We start from the raw sequence: 20,500 nt of genomic DNA on the forward strand, positions 1-20,500 counted from the left end.
AACCTTGGAAGGGACTCCAGTAAAAGGAAAGACCAAGAAAGAGGAGTCTTCAAAGAAAACAGATGTTTCCTCTCTTTGCTCTGAAGTTTGAATGACAAAACATTGAGAACTTATAAGTACCCAAAAAGAGTAGCTCTTGGGGACCTTATGGTTTCTGGAAACACAACAGAATAGAACTGAGTAGACGATGTGCTTCAGTTTTATTTTTGTTTTTAAGGATTTTATTTATTTATTCATGAGAGACACAGAGACATAGGCAGAAGGAGAAGGAAGCTCCCTGCGGGGAGCCTGATGGGTACTTGATCCCAGGACCCCGGGATCATTACCTGAGCCAAGCCAAAGGCAGATGTTCAACCCAGGAGTCACTTAAGCGTCCCAAGTTTCTTTGTCCTTTTCTTATTTTCTTTTTCCTTGCCTGCATTAAAAAAAATAATAATAATAATTTTTAAAATAAATAAATAAATAAATAATCAGCCAAATTCAAGCAGGGCTCTAGGTAAGGAGTAGGAACTCTTGGTACATTCAATTCAACAGGAAGCAGATTAACTTTGTCTTGCAGGCCAATTGGGATCATTTAGTAGGCACTTTATTCCCAAGAGAGTTGTGTTGAGAAAGATTCTGAGGCCCATTCCAAGCCCAGCAGGAAAGAGTGCTGTGGTCATTTAGTGCTCTTTGCTGTGGAAACTGTCCTTGGGTGGCAACAAAGCTGACATTCACCACCCTCATTTAGCAAATGTGTTACTATGAATAATAATTTTCCAGAATTACTTCCATTCTATCTCTCACAGTATGCATTTCCCAGATATGAATCCTGCCCACCTTCCTCAGTCGCTGGTACCCTGCTTGGTAACTTGTGGTCCTCTGGTCTCATTAGCATAACTCACTAAGGGACTTGAATGAGGCCAGAGTGAAGCTTGACTTTTTATAGCCTGATCATTTTTATGCACCCTGGAAAGCTGTGTCTCCATAGCTTATAAGTTCAGGTGCTGAGTTTTGTCCATAATTATTTGCTCTTTAGATAGTTTTGAGACCTAATCCATCCCAATTTAACTTACTTCAGTTAATAGTTTCTATTAATTATTCTTTTCTACTTGTGCTAATCCTTGTCCCAGATAAAAGTAAATCCTTGAAATTCTCTTGTTGCCCCTCTAGAGGAGAGTAGAATACTCGATAGGCAATGCTAATGGCAGGCTTCCTTTTGGAAAGCTCCTCAGTTGTGTCTCCTAACTAGGAGAGTAAACTCCAAGGCCAATAACCAGAAACCTCAAGCTTCAATATCTGGAAGGAGGAGCACCAAGAGAGTCTGAAATGCAAGGAACATTGAGATTTTTGGCTGGCAGCTCATAGTAACCTATCATTACTTGACCCTGAGAAGTTAAATGACTCATGAGAGGTCACCATAACTTGATGAGAATCATTATCACTCGAGAGAGTGAGCTCATGTAATTATCAAAATATAAATGGTTCTTTGGAATGCTAGCCTGTTGCTCCAAGTCAGTTCAATCATAATGTGAATTTTGGCAATAGTGTGCAATACCTTTTCTCCCCTCATGTTGGGGTAGAGGGTGAGGACCCATGGTCATCAATCAGTAATGATTTACCAAGTGTCTACATCGGCTTCACCTCTGTTACAGACATTATGGAGAAATTCGAAAGAGCCTTGTAGAGATGCTCAGTATCTTCCAAATGCTGATTTTTGCAAGGGGAAGTGGAGGAGAGGTACAAACAAATGAAAAAGCAAGAAACCATTCAGAGCATATTCAATGGTGGACAGATGGTAGTTTATCAACATGAGATACCCCATAAAGTGTCTGGGGCAGCAGGATCAGCACTAGAGGGTATGTGGTGATTCGAGAAAACTTGAAATGGCCCTGCCTGCCCTTTGTACAGTGGGGAGAGGGTTCATGGAGGAGGAGGATCTTCCCTGGACCTGGGAGGATTAGAGGATCTAAGATGTATTTGTTTTCTTTTGCTGCATAACAGATTACCACTGGTTTAGTAGCTTCAAACAACATCTATTTCTCATCTCACAGTTCTATGGGTTAGAAGTTCAGGCATAGTATTCCTGGCTTCTCTGCACAGGTTCTCAAAAAGCTAAAATCAAGGTTTTGCCATCTGTGTCCTCATCTGCTCCTCTTCTGACCTCCTTAAATCGTTAGCAGAATTCAATTCTTTGCATTGGGTAAAGGACTGAGCTCCCTGTTTCCCTGCTAGCTGTCAACTAGGGGCCACTGTCAGCTCTTAAGGGTAACTGTTAAGTCCTTGCCACGTGGCCCTCCATCTGCAGAGCCAGTGACTGACAACCCCCCCCACATAAAAGTGCCCCTCACTCTTTGAATCTGTATCTCCAGAAAGATCCGAGTCTTTTTTAGGGACTCCTAAGATTAGGTCAGGCTCACTGTGGATAATCTCCTAATCTTAAAACCAACTCATTTGGGACCTCAATCACAGTGATAAAATTCCTTCCCATCAGCTCCTACATTCGTGTTTGATTGGAAAACCAGGAGAGTGTGTGTGTCCCCCCAGGCCAGGAGTCTTGGGGACCATCTCCTAATTCTGCCTACCGTATGATTAGGTAGAGGGCATGAAATGTCCAAACTGGTAACTAAATTATCAAAATAATGGCTTCTATGTGGATCTCATGCACAGCCTGAAATTGGAAGGAGGCCCTTTTAAAGAAAATGAGCTTCAGAGTGGCCAGATGGTGACTTAGAACTTGAGGGTCTGACCGACTGTCTGATTTCACCATTTGGAACCAAAGTACCTCACTGGGTTGTTTTAGTCTACTGGCAGGCTCTTCTTTCTGTCCTCTTCTCTCACATGCACGTACAAGTTTTCCCATTTGTCCACATTTCAGTGGGATGTGTTACTCAGAAACACGTGGCAGTATCTGGAGATACTTTGGTCATCACAGAGAGAGAGGATACTACTGGCATGTGGCAGGTAGAAAGAAGCCAGAGATGCTGCTAACCATCCTTCATGGACAGAACAGCCTTCACAACAAAGAATTATCTGGTCCCCAGTGTCACCAGTGCCAAGGTTGATTTCCTTTATGAAATGACATGTCACTTGCCCGTGCAGGGTCTCTCTCAAACTTCCTAAATTTTGATCATAATATTTATCTGCCTGGCTATACTTCTCCCCTTCGCCATCTCAAGGGTTCCCACTCATTCTTCAAGACTTGGTGCCAACATAACCTTCTTATACTGGTTGGTCCAGGTTACTTGCTCTGCACCACTTCATCATACCTGGGATACCTTACTCAGGGCTTTGTTTGATGTATGTACATATAACAGATCTAGATCTGTCTCTCTCCCATCAGACTGTAGGTTCCTTTTGAGAGTGAACTGTGTCTTTTTTGTACCTATATCCCCAAAGCTTATTACCATACTGCATCTATATAGGAGATACTCAGTAGGTGTAAGGTAGACAGGTGGATGGACAAGTGTATGATTGCCTGAAAAGTTCCTGGAAGTAAACTACAGTTCTCAGTTTCCTCTCTGCTTCTCTTCTGAATGTCTTTGGTGACTACGTATTGGCCAGAGTGATTGGTATATGCAAGCAGGTACATCTCAAGGATCTGGAAGCAGAACTGCCTGGGTTTGAATCCCATCCCTGCCACTTACAAGCTGTGTTACTAGAGGCAGTTTACCAAACTCTTCTTTGCCTCAGTTTTTTTCTGCTGAAAAATGGAGATCATCATAATCCCTGCCTCAAAGGGCTGTTTCAAGGATTTAATGAGAGAGTTTATAAAAGGGCAGAGTTAGGGGAAATGGGGAGGGGTGGCATTTGCATAATGCTTCCTTGTTTTTCAAATGTCACAGTAATGGACTTCCCCCCAAAAATCGGGGTGTGGGTCAGCATGGCTGAAAGTGACATACACCTCCACAGGAATATTCCTAAAAATACAGGGGCAAATTTTCTCCACAAGCACACTATTTTGAGTGGTTGGGCTATATCAAAGAGTTTGAAACCATGCCCCATGAGGAGCAGTTAACAGATGTAAGTTGACAGAAGATGAGGTTTGGGTTATTGAAGGATGTTGAATGGGAGAGTTGGCTGAAGTGGCTCTGTGTGATCCATATTGATAGAGTGTTGGCTGCCAGTTTACTGGAAGGAAGAACTTAATCCAGGAGCCAGCTGTCCAGTGATGAACCTCAGGAGCTTTCCTTCTTGGAGGGCTGGAATGTGGGACACTGTAAAAAGATTCATTTGCTTTATTTTATGAATATTTGTCAAGTGCATACTATATTAGCCCTCAGGATGCTGTGAAAAACAAGATGGAGACAATCCCTGTCTTAATGGGGCTTCCAATCTATGGCATCTATTTCCCAAAATGTGAGGTGGTTTGGGATGGTATAGAGTCAAGTCATTAACAAAAACTGAGTTATGCATAATTAAAAATTCTCTTTCCAAACTTATAAACCTTATACATACATCAAGAAGGAGATCTCTTGGGACACCTGGGTGGCTCAGCAGTTGAGAGTCTGCCTTCAGCTCAGGGCCTGATCCTGGGGTCCTGTGATCGAGTCCTGTATCGGGCTCCCTGTAGGGAGCCTGCTTCTTCCTCTGCCTATGTCTCTGCCTCTCTCTCTCTCTCTCTCTCTGTCTCTCATGAATAAAGAAAAAGAAGGAAATCTCATTTGGTGGCTAGAGTTGTCACTTTTCTAAAACTTGATCATCTCCCTTTTTAGTGAAAAAGAGTGACTTGAGGGTCACAGTCTTAGGCCACAGTTCCTAAGTAACTATTTTTTGAGTGATTTGTTATACATCTTTATAAAAATAAGACAACAGAAAGTATTTAATACAGAATAATTAAAACCAAAGTGATACTAGGGGTGATTTTATCTGGCTGGGCTTTTTTTTTTCACCTTTCATATGTCCATACAGTAAAATTCACTCTTGGGCTTACAGTTTAATGATTTTTACAAATGCATATGGTCTTATAACCGCTCCCCTAGTCAAGATACAGTTCAGTTCTATCACCTTCCAAAATTTTCTCATGCTACTCAATCCCACCTACCATCTCCAGCCTTTGGCAACTACTGGATCTGCTTTGTGTTCCCATAATTTTGTCCCTTTGGGATGTCATGTCCTGAAATCCTCTAGTATGTAGCCTTTTTAGTCTGGCTTTTTCTTAGCATAATGCATTTGAGATTCATCCGTCTTGTTGTGTGTGCTCAGTTCTTTTAATTGCTGAATAGTAGTCCATTATATGGATATACCACAATATATTCATTCTAAATAATAATACAGGTTATGTTCAATATGACAAATTATGAACATGGTACTTAGTAAAAGCAGATTTGGCTGAAATCCTATAGGTGGTATGCAAATAAGTGAGTCTGGCAGGGGAGGTGGGAACTAGTCTGACTCATTTATGCATTAAGGAGTTGTTTGTGATGGGTAGCCTTTTAATTTTTTATCCAAACCTTCAGCAGTGTGTTGATTGAACTATAAACAGGCTTTCTGTCTTCTTGAGTCAGAAAATACCTTTTGGGCCCTTGAGGTAAACCTAGTGGCCTCTAGACCATCCATTCTTGTCTCTTATTTATTCATTTCCTCCTTGTCTCCCTTCCTCCCTCTTTCCCTGCCTCCTTCATTCCTTCCATCAACCCCTCCTTGTCTTTGTCCTCTTCATCCTCATCCTCACATTCTCTTTCTCTCTCTCTCCCCTCATACCCTCCCCCTTATATTTCATTGGAGTTTATGTAACTGAATTAATTAGACCTGTTTCTCAAAGAGTTGGTTTTCTGTAAAATTCACTTTGCAGTTGGCATAACAGAAGAGGTGGCATATTAATCAAATGCTACAATTTGTTCTTTGTATCTGAATCAGGCTGGGGTTGGGCTTCCTGCTTATCTGTTGTCTGTTTATACTGTTTTGTCCTTTGCAGCAAATGAGCCTGGATTCTTTGTGATTGGGCCAGGTGATGGCTGTGAGTGTTGATAGATTGGGTGTGGAAATGCTTAACAGGGACAGACCCTATCTCCTTAGTTAGTGTTACAGAGTCCCCAGGATATAAGGTGTCTGTTTGAAAATAAATAAGGGCTTTTCTTTTCCTTTCTTTGGCTGATATCAATACCATTTAATAGAATAAAATGATAAAAATCCCGTCCTGTCTTAAATAACGTTTTAATCGCTGTTCTATGTATTTATTCATGTTGTGTTTCTGAAATATGCTTTATAGACATTTCCTTCACCCAGTGCATTTTAAATCCTCAAGCATGTTCAAATTACATATATATTTAATTATCTTGTGTGTGTTGGGGGGGAGAGGGGGAAGGATGACCTTTGTATCTAACCAGATCCAAGTTGGTAGCCTCCTCCATTTCGTTGGTTTGCTACAGAATATAAAGCCTCTTAAAGGATTCGAGTGCATATCTTAAAAGCTCATCAGAAATATTCTAAGCCATAGATGTTTTTTTCTCTCTCAGCAACATTTCAGATATGGAGGTTCTCCTCGGTTGCCCCTGCTAGAGTTGCTGAATTTATAATGCCACAGGAAGAAAGAAAGATCTGTTCTGTTTTCTCGTCTATGGAACGAGGGGGTTGAACTGGATGGGAGATGTCAAATTTACAGCACTAGGGCTGTCACTCCCTTTCCATCCACATGACAGACATCACTAATCAATCACAGTATGCTTTGCTGCCAAATGTAGTCTCAGACTTCTTGTCAAGTCAGCACTCCAGGAAGCCACGGCTAATCAATCAGTGTTAGTCCAAGAGATGAAATCTATTTGCCATTCTGAAACATGATGATGTTTAATCTGTAAAGGTTACATCACTGTTTCATAGTAAAAAGAAGAATGTTGGAGGATATGGGTAGTTTCAAGTGAAGAGGATTTCAGATCACTCTATTTTATGCTCCTTGAAGGCAGGCATTGTGTTTTATTCATATTTCTCCATGTTTCTCTACTCTGTAAGGCAAACCCTTTCTCACAATAGACTTTCCATAAATGTTTGTGAAGTGGTGCATGCAGGAATGAACAGAAAGCATGTCTTTCTTCCCAAATGTCTGGCCAGTTCTTTGCTCCTTCCCTAAGACTGTACAGTTCAGTGCTTCTTCCAAAGGGCAGGCACAACCATTACCATGACTGAATTTTGTCTGCTTTCATTCTGGCCGTTCCTGCAGACTGGCTAGATCAATGTGTGCTTTTATCCACCAAGCATTGGCAGAGCCAGGCAACTTGGCATCCTTAGCTGGACTTGATGAGTTTCCCCTCCATCCATTGTCCTATTCATAAACCTATTGAGTAATACAGATGGGGGTCCACTTAATCCTTCCCCTGCTGGACTCTGAATTCTTGCAATCTGACTTATAGCTGGTAATCTGAAGTTTTAATGTTGTAGATAGGAATTCTGTCCATTTCAGGATTTAACACCAGGGGGAATTGAGTATTTGACACAAGATATGCAGCCTTGAGTTATTGTTTGTAACTCAAAGTAGATTTGGGAAGTAGATTTTAGGTTCCTTATGGAAAGGACCAGATATGATAACTTTTTATATTTTGATAGCATGATAATATGCCTTTTGCAAGATAGATTCTCACTGACCATTTCATATTTCTCAAGGTAGTTTGATGAAATTTCTGCAAACCTCTGTCTTCTTTAACTTTTAGAAGAAAATCATCTTTCAAAAACAGAAAGCATTTTTCCCCATCCAGGCACTGGATTTCATCTAATGAGAATACTAGCTGTCCATTTAATGGAAAATCACTTATAGGCAGGGCATTCTACTAAGTGCTTTGTACATATTATGCCTAAACCTCAAAACAACAGCAAGGCTAGTGATATGAATACCATTTCATATATGAATAAATGAGCCTTGGGGAAATTATGCAACTTGGCCAAAGTCACAAGATATTCTTTTTTTTTTTTTTAAATTTTTATTTATTTATGATAGTTTTTTTTTTATTTATTAGATATTTTATTTATTATTATGATAGAGAGAGGGAGAGAGGCAGAGACATAGGCAGAGGGAGAAGCAGGCTCCACGCACCGGGAGCCCTATGTGGGATTCGATCCCGGGTCTCCAGGATCGCGCCCCGGGCCAAAGGCAGGCGCCAAACCGCTGCGCCACCCAGGGATCCCCAAAGTCACAAGATAATAGTAAGTGGCAGTGCTGGGATTTAAAGCCAGACCTAACTCTAAAGTCTTTTCCCCCTGAAGATTCCAGCTGTCTCAGTACAGATGCTACTTCCTCCAGGAAGCTTTCCATAAGGTAATACTTCCCTCTGCAAGGCTGTTTGAGATGTTCTTCCTCTGTGTTTCCATAGCAGTTTATATTCCCTTGTTAGGATACTCTGTTCTGTGATGGGCTGTTTCTCTGCTGCCACCCCAGCCCCTGCTTTTGTCTGATGGCTGAATGAGTCCATCTTTCCCAGGAGAACATCTGTCACTTTTCCTTCTTCCCAGTGCACCATATATAATGTACAGCTACACCCTCAACAATCTAGTGCAGTTGAGAATTCATTATATTTGGGGAGGAAGAATATAGGGAAATGTAATCCATCTCTAAATGTGGAATGGTGGAGTTGCCTCTCTCCTCTACTACTAAGTGCCTTCTGCTTCCCTCTGTCATGGCATTATTAAACCATTCCATTTTTTAACACTTCACTGTTTTATTAACTGTACTTCTATGAATAATTAATACATGCAGATGTTCTTATGTTTATTTATCGTGCTTCAGATACCTTGTGTTTCTTGAATCTGAGAATCCATGAGTTTTATAAATTCTAGAAATTTCTCAGCTATTATGCCTCTCCCCAATTTCTCTATTCTCTCCCTGTGGGACTTCTAGTAGACGTCTGTTGGATCTTCTCATTCTCTTCTCCATATCTCTTACCCTCTCTTTCATCATTTTCAACTCTTTATCCCTCTGTGCTTCATTTTGTGTTACATCCTAAAATCTCTATTTTTCTCTTCAGTAGTATCTGACCTCCTACTTAACTGATTGATAGGCTTTTTAATTTCAATAAATCAGTGGGGAGGCATAGAAATCACTTCTTGTTTTCTTGTAGGCTTTCATGTTTTTAATCATTATAGACTTTATTGCGTGTTCTATTTCACAATGTTTTTTTAATAAATTAATTTTTATTGGTGTTCAGTTTACCAACATACAGAATAACACCCAGTGCTCATCCCGTCAAGTGTCCCCCTCAGTGCCCGTCACCCATTCACCCCCACCCCCTGCCCTCCTCCCCCTCCACCACCCCTAGTTCATTTCCCAGAGTTAGAAGTCTTTATGCTCTGTCTCCCTTTCTGATATTTCCCACACATTTCTTCTCCCTTCCCTTATATTCCCTTTCACTATTATTCATATTCCCCAAATGAATGAGAACATACACTGTTTGTCCTTCTTCTATTTCACAATGTTATTTTATGACCCTAAACTCTTGGGCTCTCATCCTCATATTTGTTAACATGGGTGTCCTGAAATTTATTCTTGGAAGCTCATGTTTTTGCAGTGCTAGTTATATAGTCCAGGTTAGGAAACTGGCTCTCTAGAGCCATCATTTTCAACTGCTTTTGTGAGACATTCCAGGCATATCATGAACAGGGTTGATTTTTATATTTATTTTTTCAGTCAGGGTTTCTTGGTTCTGACCTTTTTTTTAAAAAAATATTTTATTTATTTATTCATAGACACACAGAGAGAGGCAGAGACACAGGCAGAGTCGGAGAGGGAGAAGCAGGTTCCATGCAGGCAGCCCGACGTGGAACTCGATCCCAGGTCTCCAGGATCACACCCCAGGCTGCAGGTGGCACCAAACCGCTGCGCCACCGGGGCTGCCCGGTTCTGACCTTTGTTATTCGTATTCCACTCCCAAGAAAGAAAGACACAGGCCTAGGGTTTCTAATTCTTAGCTTAAACTTTTCCATCCTCTTCAGAGCACAGGTAAAGATAGACAAGTTTCACTGGGCTGGTCGATAGTTCTTCTAACCTATTTTGTTCTTTGAGGGTGCAACCCTCACTAAATGTTCCTGGTTTTCTACAGGGGTCCCATAACAAATTCCTGCTTCTCCTTATCCTAAGGCCTTGTCTCCCATGCTGCTTGGGTTAAAACCCTAGCCCCTTGGGTTTAACTGAAACTTTTCCCCTGCTGCAATTGCCTTTCCCTCTCCCTCATGAGTTCACATGCTTACCATTCTTTTCTTCAGATACCTCTTTATTTCTGCCAGTTGGGCGTTTTCCTCTCTTTATTGTGGGTCAGTTAAGCACTTAAAGATTTTGTTAAATATTTTATCCAGCATACCTAGGTGTTTGAAGGGTGGGAATTTTCAGCCTGTCATCATTTACCATCTTGCCCAGACCTAGGAATTTACTATAAGTTCATGGTAAAATAATCAAATAATACACAGGGACATATTAGTCTCCTTCCCATCTTAGACCTGTGTACTTCTCAATTCACCTAACTAGATGTCATAATCTTTATCCTTCTCTGAGGTATCCTCCTAGAAGCATTTATGTATATTACAGTGTGCATATGTATATACCATACATAAAGATTTATTTATGCTGGTGAGAATATATTTTACCTTCTGCACTGCACTTAGCAATATATTTTGGAGTTCATCATACATTAGTCCACTCAGCTCTGCCTCTTTTCTTGTCATGACTGCATTTATTCCATTAAGTGGATGTACTATAATTCATTTAACAATGTCCCCTATTAGATAATTTTTGTTACTTGGATCTTATAAACTATCCAATAAACATTCCAGTATATATAAATTTGCTTGTGTATCATTTAACATAGTTTTTTTTGGTGTTGTTGTTGACCTGTTTCTCTGTTTTTCTCTCTTCTCCCCAACCTAAGATGGTTAATTTTATGTATCAACTTGACTGGGCTAAGGTATACCCAGATGACTGGTAAGACATCATTTTGGGATGTGTCTGTGTGTTTCCAGCAGAGATTAATGTTTGAATCAGCAGACTTCCCTGAGATTGCCCTCACCAATGCAGGTGAGCATCACCCATTACTCTCTCTCTACTTGAGCTGAGATATCCATATTCCCTTGGCTTCAGACATCACCATTCCTGGCTCTCAGGATTTCAGACTCAGACCAGGTCTTACACCATTGGCTTTCAGTTCTCAGACCTTTACTCCTTGACTGATTTATGCTAATGCTATTGGTTCTCCAGGTTGCAAACTGTGTATCATGGGACTTTTTGGCTTCTATGACTACAAGAGCCAATTCTGTTAATAAATCTCAAATGTATGTGTATCCTATTGGTTCTGTTTCTCTGGAAAACCTGGCTGACATATACACCCAGGCCTTGCAGTTAAGGACATGATCAATCATCGGTGATTCTGGCACCTTATGTGGGGCCTGGTGCTGATTCAGCACTTAATTTAGATCTGTTTCATGAATGACGGGGTACTTACCAAAAAGCCAAACCAGTGGTTGGACCAGTCCCAACCTCAGGCAGATGTATTTTGATTTCAGTAATAACAACAGCTATTGACTATTCAGTCCTCTGAAGCTATTTACTGAGCACCTCCTCTACTCTAGACATGAACTAATGCAATCTTGACAACAACTCTGTGAGGCCGGAGACATCATCTTACTTTACAGACCAGGGCACTGAGGCACATGTTATTTACATAACTAGCAAGAAGTAGAGGCCACATTTGGGTACAGTTGTGTCTGAAATCAGTGCCTGGCTTCTTGAATAGTGCTTCTTAATTAACATTTGTATTGTCACAAAGGAGGCAGGACTATCTTTCTCCCTCCTTCCTTCCCTCCCTTCTTGCCTTCCTTGCTTCCTTAAATGTCTACTGAGAGCTCACAGTGTTCCAGGCAGGGAGTGATAGTATGATTATTGGTGAAATAATTTCTGCTCTGATGGAACATGCAGTGGAAAGGCAGAGACAGATTAAGGAAAAAAAAAAAGTGTGATGAGTGTCTGGAAGGGGAGATAATGGGGAGGCTTTAGAAGTACATAGCTTGGAGGCTCTTTCCAGGCATAGAGGGTCTCCAGCATCCATGATAAATTGGATGACCCTTGAACCATGAGTGAACTGAGGGAAGATGGACCAGAGGGGTGAAGGAGAAGGGTCTGGCATGTTTCTTGTCTTCTTCCAGGGCTCTCTACAGTGTAATTTTGCTCTTGCAGCCACAGCCAGCTCTCAGTACCTCTGCATGCAAAAGCCAGAGAGCCTGTGTCCTGCTTCTGAAAGGTGGCCGAACCCCCCACCCTCACCCCCACCCCACCCCACCCCACCCCACCCCACCCCACCCCACCACCATCACCACCACCACCCATCAGCCCTTTCTAATTTTAAAGCAGTAGCTCCCCTGATTGAAATCTCAATTCGGGAACAGGCCTAGGATTGGCCTGTGGCTCGGGATTTTCACCAATAAGCAGAGTGGGAGGTGGAGAGGCGTCCCTTTAAGCAGCAGGGAGGCAGCCTTGGAGAGCTTGAAGCTTCTCTCCCCGGGACCTGAGCGATTATCCTGGACCCAGAGCTGCGCACGGAGCAGCTGCCACAGCCCCGGGAATGTCACCCCCCTTGCGCGGAGCCCCTGCAGGGCCCCCTCTGGCTCCGGGCAGTTGGCGGCCGACGCCCCGCTGGGCTTCCTAGCCGCGGCCGCACCCCAGGTCCCCAGGTCTGCGGCCCCCTCCCCCCTCCCCCCCAGCCCCCCGCCGGCGGAGGCGCCGCAGCGGCGAGCAATGCGAGGCTGAGCCTGGTAAGTGGCCCTCCCTTGGCCGGGGCGCTCGGAGGGGCGCTGGGGCGCCTGTGCGCCTGGTTTGGCACGGCCCTCCCAGGGAAGGGGGCTTGGCGCTGGGGCACTAACCTCTGGCAGTGATGTGCCTTGCCACACAGAGACACCGAGGCCGTCGTGAGCTCTGGGGATGGGGGGGACCTAGGGATCATTTTGCTCTGCCTGCCAGCTCTTGCGCAGCCACTTTATTGACCAATACTAATAACCAATAATGATATCAGGGGGTGGGGGGGGATCATCGTGACTGTATGAGGACGATGTGTGTGTGTGTGGGGGGGGCATTTAAACTTCTCCGAACTTGCTGTTTAAACAGTCCTCATTCTCTTACAATTCATTTTCCTCAAATATTTGAAATGTATTTATTGCTCACGACCTACGTATTTATTTCCGTTGCACTATCAAAAAATATTTTCAGTGTATTCAGAAATATCGTAAAATAATGAGGGATAGCTCCCCACACTCCTTATTGCTTTCCTTTCTAGAACTTTTTAATATTCTTCCCTTTTCTCCTTTGGTAGATACCCGTAATTTAGCAATTCCGGATTTATGTCTTCTCTCTGAACTGGGAGTAGAGGTAGGGGAGAGATCTCATCTCTTGGCCGCCTTCTAGTTCACACAGAGGAGTCTATAGGAGGAGGAAAGGGTTGTTTTGTGTGTGTGTGTGTGTGTGTGTGTGTGTGTGTGTGGAGTGGGTCGTTAATTGGAATCCTACTCTTCCAGCTTTTCAAATGCACCCTCAGCTTCTAGGAGTCAGGACTTGAGGACTGGAATCATGGAGCGTCTGGGCAGCTGTATCTTAGGGAATTTTAAAACCAAAATAATCTATAGGGTTTGGGGGGGGGTGGGGGTGGTGGTAAGGTTTATTGAAAGAGACAATTTTAGCTTTCTTCTTCTCCCTCCCTATCTGTCTGTTCACTTGCATATAACCTAAGCAAGAAGTTGGAAGCCTAATGCAAAGGGTCAGGGATTTTTTTTTTTTTTTTTTAAGATGAGGCAGCTGGAAGAAATGCCTTCCAAAATTGGAGCAAAGTCTGATGCATGGATTGCCAAACTCCATTTCTGCCCATATTAAATTATTTCGACTGTTAGCAGACCTCATTTTGCTGGGCTGGCCTTTATTTTCAGTCGTTGAGGTGGTGTGAATCATTTGTATGCTTTGAGTTCCCTGACTTCTGCAAACAGATGTTTTTATCTGTGCAACTAGTTGAATAATTAGAGAGATGGACATGGGCCTCTACGCACAGAGCGGACCAACACTGCTTGGGGAGGATTTGGGCATTTCCTTTTCAAATCGTCAATTGCCAAATCTTCCCAGCCGTTGGGCAATTCAGATAAAGGTGTCAAGTGAGCTGAGCAGTGAAGAATTTATATGTGCAGCTAATTCTGCTCGTCCTACAATAAAACATCTTCCCATGGGGCCAGAAAGTCGGGGGAAGGGAGGCTTATAAAAATGATCCTGTGTTCTTAGTCACTGACTACCCAGCTCTCCCTGGATTTCTGAGAACCTGCCAGGAGAAACTGTTGACTGAATGGAAGTTTCAAGAAATGCAGAACAGAAATCAGTACAAGCCCTCCTCGAGTGACTTTTATTTCTGTTTGGAGGAAAGGAACACTTTGTTAGAATAACAAATCGTGGCTGCTTTTCAAGAGCAGAAAATGGTTCTCGTTCCGAAGGCAGATTCGTTTTAAGAGTGTGAATCATTTGGTTTAGGTTTTTTCTTTTTTCTTAACCCCCCCCCCCCCCCCCCGCCTTTTGCAGTGAAGGCTTGGAGATGATTAAACGTCCTGTCTGCAGGAAATTACCAGGAGATTTGAGTATTTTCCTGAATCAGCCTCAGATGGTACACAGCTTTGGGTGTAATACAAGAAAGCTCTGTTACCAGGCAATCTTTCTGCAGTGATAACCTCAACTCCCAGTCTTTCAAGCTTCTCCATCAACAAGCCTTTTATTTTTTATTTTTGGGGTTGTGCTTTCATTTAAGAAACTGAAATAACTCTCTCATTCCCTTCATGAGCTTTTTAAGATGGAACTTATTTTTGAGACAGTTTTATCGAGCACACTTCCCCACTGGCCTCCTCCCACTAGCCTCAGCAGGAAAAGCTCTTGGCTGCTTTTCCCCAGATTTCCTATAAGCCGGGATTGGTATCCTTAGGGACACAGATGTCTCAAAGAAGGAGATGCGCCAGGGTTGGAGCTAGTGCTCACCAATTTGGTAGTGACATTTATGTCTGTGTAGAGCTGTATGCAGAGAAGGCAAAGTCGTTCTGTGTTGAGTTTACCATAAAGTGCTTCGTGCATCAGCAGTGTGGAGAATGGGCAATTAAAAGACTGTAAGAGATAACCAAGGGACACAACGTGCTGCTTTGTCAAGTTGTGATAATAGAAATCTGCAGTTTTTAATAATTTGGAAAACCAAGTCTCAGAGATGCTGTGCTCCCCAGGCCATTTTTCTTAATCTTTCCTTAAAGGCACCCCCATCACATTAAGCACTTCCTAGCCACATCATCAAATAGGAGAGCTTTGGGTGAATATAATAGCTCAGTGCACTATTCCAATGTCAATGAGAGGAAGCAGAGGGAGTAAATTTTTTTTTTTTTTTTTTTTTTTTTTAGCTTCTGAAGCACAGAATGGTAATCCTGGTTGAATAAAATGAAACTTTATGAAAATTGTAGCAAGAGTTTAAATGCAATGTGAAAAAAATGTTTCTCTGCTATTTTTTATTTTCTCAAAATCTAAATGGCAAGGGATTCTTTTTCAGGATACTTAGCATTTGATTACCATGCAGTTGTTTTGGTGACGTTCTTTTTCATATCCTGCTGCTCTGCGTGACAAGCAGGAGAAGATGCGGGTTTTTTTGCAGAGATGGTATCTGGACATTTTCCAGAACAATGGAAGGTGTAGGGGCGGTGGAGGAAACAGACAGACACAGGTACTGTGGGACTCAGTGTCTGGGAAAACTCATGAATGATTTCACTGCAAATTTAGCCTACAGGCCTTTGAGAATTGCTTCATATTTGACTTTTACCAGGCAGCCTGTGTATAGAAATCATGGTACCCATCACAGGGGGCTCTCTCCTCACAAACCACCTTCCAGAAGATGCCAAACCACAGGGAGTGTGTACGTGACATTGCTTATCACATCTTTGAAAATTTGCTTCATGCCATTTTTTCTTAAACCGACCACCCAAACAAAAACTATGACTACTTGATTTGCTGGGAACATTTGCAGAAGGTTACTTTGCATTCACTTGGACTGCTATAATTATGCACTTTAATTTTTTCAGTCATCAGGGTTTTGTTCAGGCTTCTGAGGATGAGCAAATATCTGTTGAGTTGGATTTCAAACAATTCCATTTTTTTTTAAAGATTTATTTATTTTAGAGAGAGCGTGGGGGGGGGGGCAGAGGAAGAGAGAGAATCTCAAGCAGACTTCTTGCTGAACATGGAGCTTTTCTCAGACCTGGATCCTGACCCTGAGATCATGACCTGAGTCGAAATCAAGAGTCAGATGCTTAACTGACCACCTCATCTATGCACCCCTCAAACAGTTCCATTTTTGAGCAGTTGGCTGTCTAGCTGGGAGTAAAGGTCTCATATATGCATACTGCAAGTGATCATAAACAGAATGACAACCATTAACTTACTTTTTGTCAAGCACAGACTAAATGTGTTCTCAACCTTTCTTAGACTTCATTATACTTAAGAATATCCTTCTGAGAGTCTGTTTCAGTAAATCTGTGATGTGGCCTGGAAATTTGCATTTTAAGAAGCATCTCAGGAGGGACCTTGGATTCTCTTTTGAAACACACTTTGCTTTTTTGTTCATTATCATTCAGAATCCCCGCAATAACCCCAGTAGATGCTATTGTCATCCCTATTTCACAGATAAGGAGGAATAGGCTTAGAAAGGTTCAGCCACTCCCTGGGGTCACACAGCTACTAAGTGGCCATGCTGGGGACCTGAACCCGTAACTGTCCAACTCCAGTGTCCATATGCTCAAGCCCATGCCCTGGGTGATTAGGAGGTCTTATCTTTACCACTTGGACCTAGTGACCCTCCCTCACCAACTTTCTCTGCTAAAGGCCCCTTCTCTATGACACTGGCATCTGGGGGATGCTAGTCCCCAGGGACCCCTTTTATGTAGTCTGCCCCAGCAGAATTTAGGAAGGACTGAATAGGGGTGTAGGCATTCAGGTTAATACTTAAGGAGTATCCAGCTAATTTCCCCTGAGTTCTCTAACTGCTGAGCCAAGATAAGTCAAGATCCGATTAATTTATTTATGAGGTGCTTTTCAGTCCTCCAGCTTTTGGAATCTTTAAAGCAGCTCTGTCCCCTTCACTGGGCCCGTTCACAACTCCCAGGGCCACTTCCTGTCTTCTCTGCCTACGCTTCCACAGATTCCTCCCACATGAACCCTCATGGTTCCCGTGACCAAGGAGGTAGAAGCTCTTTCCTGATGCCCATAACCTGAGCCCACCTGAAGCCCTGCTTTTCTCTCAGTCTTCTATATAAACTGCCCCCAATCTGGGGAGGTTCCCGAAGAAAACAAACACAAAGGGAATATTGTGAAGAAGAGAAGCAGAGACGAGGAGTCTCATTTAGACCTCTCGCCTGATTCCCCCTTGGCCTGACCTGATTTCCCTTGCCTCTGGGCACACGGACTGGTGCTGATTTATCTTGCTTAATTGCTGCAAGATTGTGATATAGGACAAACCACTTAACCTCATGAGCTTTGCCTCCATTATCTGTACAATGGAATGTTCATGTCAACCCTGTCTCCTCTGGGTACAAGTGACATAACGACCGTGGAAGCACTTTGGGCTTTGTTTAAACACATTCTGAAGGTGCACTTCTGTTGCCTTCAAGCAAGTGATAGTTCTCATTCTGCGTTCCAGGGAGCACCTGTTGACAAGTTGCTCTTCCAGACAAGAAGGCAAAAAATGGTTCCACGTATATTTGCAAAATGTGACATCCTGCATCTTTTTTTTTTTTGAGGAATCACAATTTGTGCTAGTATATTAAAGCGCTGAAGGAGAGAAACCTGTTTGGCTCTGCATGTTCCCTGTTAAAGGGGATCCCAGAACCCCTTGGCAGTGTCATCCATGACTGTGCTGCGCAACATAGCTGGGGGAGCTGCTGTGCTTCAAACTGGCAGCTACTGCTTACTAGTGGTGTGCCTTTAGACAAGTCACCCATATCTCTGAATCTCTGTTTCCTTCTCTCTGAAATGGGAATAATCATGATACCCACCCCACAGAATTTTAGATAAAGTTGTGTACTTTAGGAGACTGCCTTCCACCTGTCAGAAACATTCATCTGAGTCATCTGAGCCCTCTGGGAATGTCATTCCTTCTTTCTGGTTTGCTCTCTCTCTCTCTCTCTCTAAGCTTGTGAGAGCTTAGACACAAATGTGTCCCATTTGTCCTATTTTCCTTTCTTTATTCTCCTCCACTAGTTCTTTATAAGTTGAACTATTCTAGTCCTCTCTCTCTCTCTGTTCTTCTGTTGCTCATTTTTTGTTTGTTTGCTTGCTGACATCCATCTCTGGCTGCATGTTGTCACATGCTGATGACTCCCAGATTGACGTATTCGACCTGGACCCCTCTCCTGAGCTCCAGACTTGCGTACACACATCTCTTCTTAGTCTCTTTATTAGATATTAAACAGGCTTCTCACTTTGTGTGTCAAAGTACAACCCTAAATTTATTCCTCTGCCCGAGTCTTTACCCGGTCAGCAAATGGACACCCCCACTCCTACCTCCCTGCCACCCAGTTGCTGAGCTACAAATTTTTGGCATCTTTCTCTTTTCCACACACTCCCTTGTCTGGTCCGGTGGGAATAAGTCCTTGCAGCTCTACCTCAAAAATATACTCCAAATGGGACATGGGGAAGGAAGAGGGAGGACTGCTTAGAGAGGGGCTTCAGGTAACTTCCTGGTGTTCTGCAAGTGCTTATATCTTGGTTAGTGTGTGTGAGTTTCACGGGTCTAGGCAGTTGTCAAAATGGATCAGACTCTCCATGTAAAATACACGTTTTGCTGTATGTAAATTATACCTCAATAAAAAATATGATCGAAAAGATAAATATCCCAAATGGCACCACTGCTTCCTGTCTCCGCAGGCACGACTTTAGAATGCCACCATCCTGCCTCACTTTGATTTTCAGCCACCTTCCCAAATACCTGTTGTTTCTAAAGCTTAAATCCGATTCTCCCACTCCCTTAACAGCACCTTCTGATAGCTTCCCATTACAGTAAGGACAAACTCTACACATATTACCATGAGCTACGAGACCACCCACTCCTACTCTGACAACACCAGCACAAACCTTTCTATGTAAGGAGATCTTCCTCCCCAACCTCTGGTACCTCTACTCCAGTCATACCAACCCTTTAACACCCAAGCTCCTGCCTGCCTCTGGGCCTTTGTACCTGCTATTCCCTTTGCTCAGAATCTTCTAGGACTTTGTCGGGCTGGCAGCTTCTCATCACTGACCTTCTTAGCTTAAATGTCATTCTACCAGGAGGACTCTCTACCTGGCTTTGCCTCCCCCACCCCCAACATACATACACTACATTTTTCTTTGCCACATCACTTTATTAATTTTTGTTCAAAGCAAGATAGAAGTGCTTGTTTTTTGAGATAATGACTGTCTGCCTCTCCCTCCTGAAGTGCAAGGAGCATGTCATTCAGTTCCCATCTTCTGTGCACAGAACTGCCACCCAGCAGGGACCCACTAAGTTGAATGCCCGTCCCCTACCTCAGTGTTTGATGCAGCAACTGCAAGAAAATTGTTGCTTAATAAACAGTTTTAAAGTTCTGTTTTATTGCTCTTCTCCTTTTCTCATCTCCCTCTTCCTTGGGGATGGGAAGACTAATGTGCTCTGTGACCCCACTAAATCCACATTTTTAATGTTTCTGACCCTCTGTTTGTTTTGTTTTGTTTAATTATAAAACAAGGTCAGTGATAGCTGCCCCTTGTAGGGGTCTATAAACTCTTTGGAGGAAGGTGTTATCACAGTAGGGGTGAGGCATTAGTGGTTTATCACCTTTTAAAAATTGTCCCCACAGCTAATGGTTTTCTTTGAAGACCCTGAGCCTCTGAGCTCTCCTGCTGAGGAAATCTTACCAGATCAGCTGCTGCTCTGGGAACATTACTTGAGATGCAAAGATTTTTAAGATTCACTGAAACTCCCACACATGGCCTTGGAACTCAGAGAGCAGTAAACCTGTACATATTTTAACCTGTTGGAGAAAATGTTACCCACAGAACAAAGGTGAACTGGAGGTATAGTGCCCCAGACTTCCTCCCCTCCCTAGTCATAAAAGCTCTCACCCAACATCATTACTAGAATACCCATTTAAAAATCAGAGCAAAGGATTGTATATTCTAGAAATGAGTAAAAGTCATCTAGTATTGGTGAGGAAGAGAATGTCCTTCCCTGGGTAGGAAGAGAATGATACTGACATATCTGAAAACCTACAGGCCAGGGTTTATTTAGACTGTTCATCCAGTCACTAGAACAGGAAAAATGCAGAGGGTTTATTTGCTTGGAGCTCTGGTTGGAAGCATTAAAGGGCCCTTTCAGAGCTCAGGGGGCAGTGCTGTGATTGATGAGCAGTGTCTGCTGTGGGCAAGGATCATCTTTGGTCTTGTCCATAAAGAATGAGATTGTTAGATTGGGAAGGGCCCAAGGAGATTGTCCAGTCCAACTCTTGACCTGGTAACTACTAAGCCGTGTTTTGGGGGCTTTAGAAAAAT

General features: G+C 42.9%; 1 protein-coding gene across 4 annotated transcripts in view; it reads left to right on the forward strand.

Annotated features, from left to right (window-relative positions):
• The window catches only part of PRICKLE2 (prickle planar cell polarity protein 2), a 325,226-nt gene that overhangs the window by 153,568 nt on the left and 151,158 nt on the right, over positions 1–20,500 (forward strand). The window contains exon 1 of one of the 4 annotated variants that reach the window (XM_055343593.1): positions 12,436–12,699. The exons of the other annotated variants lie outside the window; for them this stretch is intronic. The gene's annotated coding sequence lies outside the window, so the exon portion shown is untranslated. Of the gene's footprint in view, positions 1–12,435; positions 12,700–20,500 lie in introns of those variants that run through there. 4 annotated transcript variants of the gene reach the window in all.

This window comes from Nyctereutes procyonoides, unplaced genomic scaffold (genome assembly GCF_905146905.1).
Source record: "Nyctereutes procyonoides isolate TBG_1078 unplaced genomic scaffold, NYPRO_anot_genome, whole genome shotgun sequence".
Classification (NCBI taxonomy): Eukaryota; Metazoa; Chordata; class Mammalia; order Carnivora; family Canidae; genus Nyctereutes; species Nyctereutes procyonoides.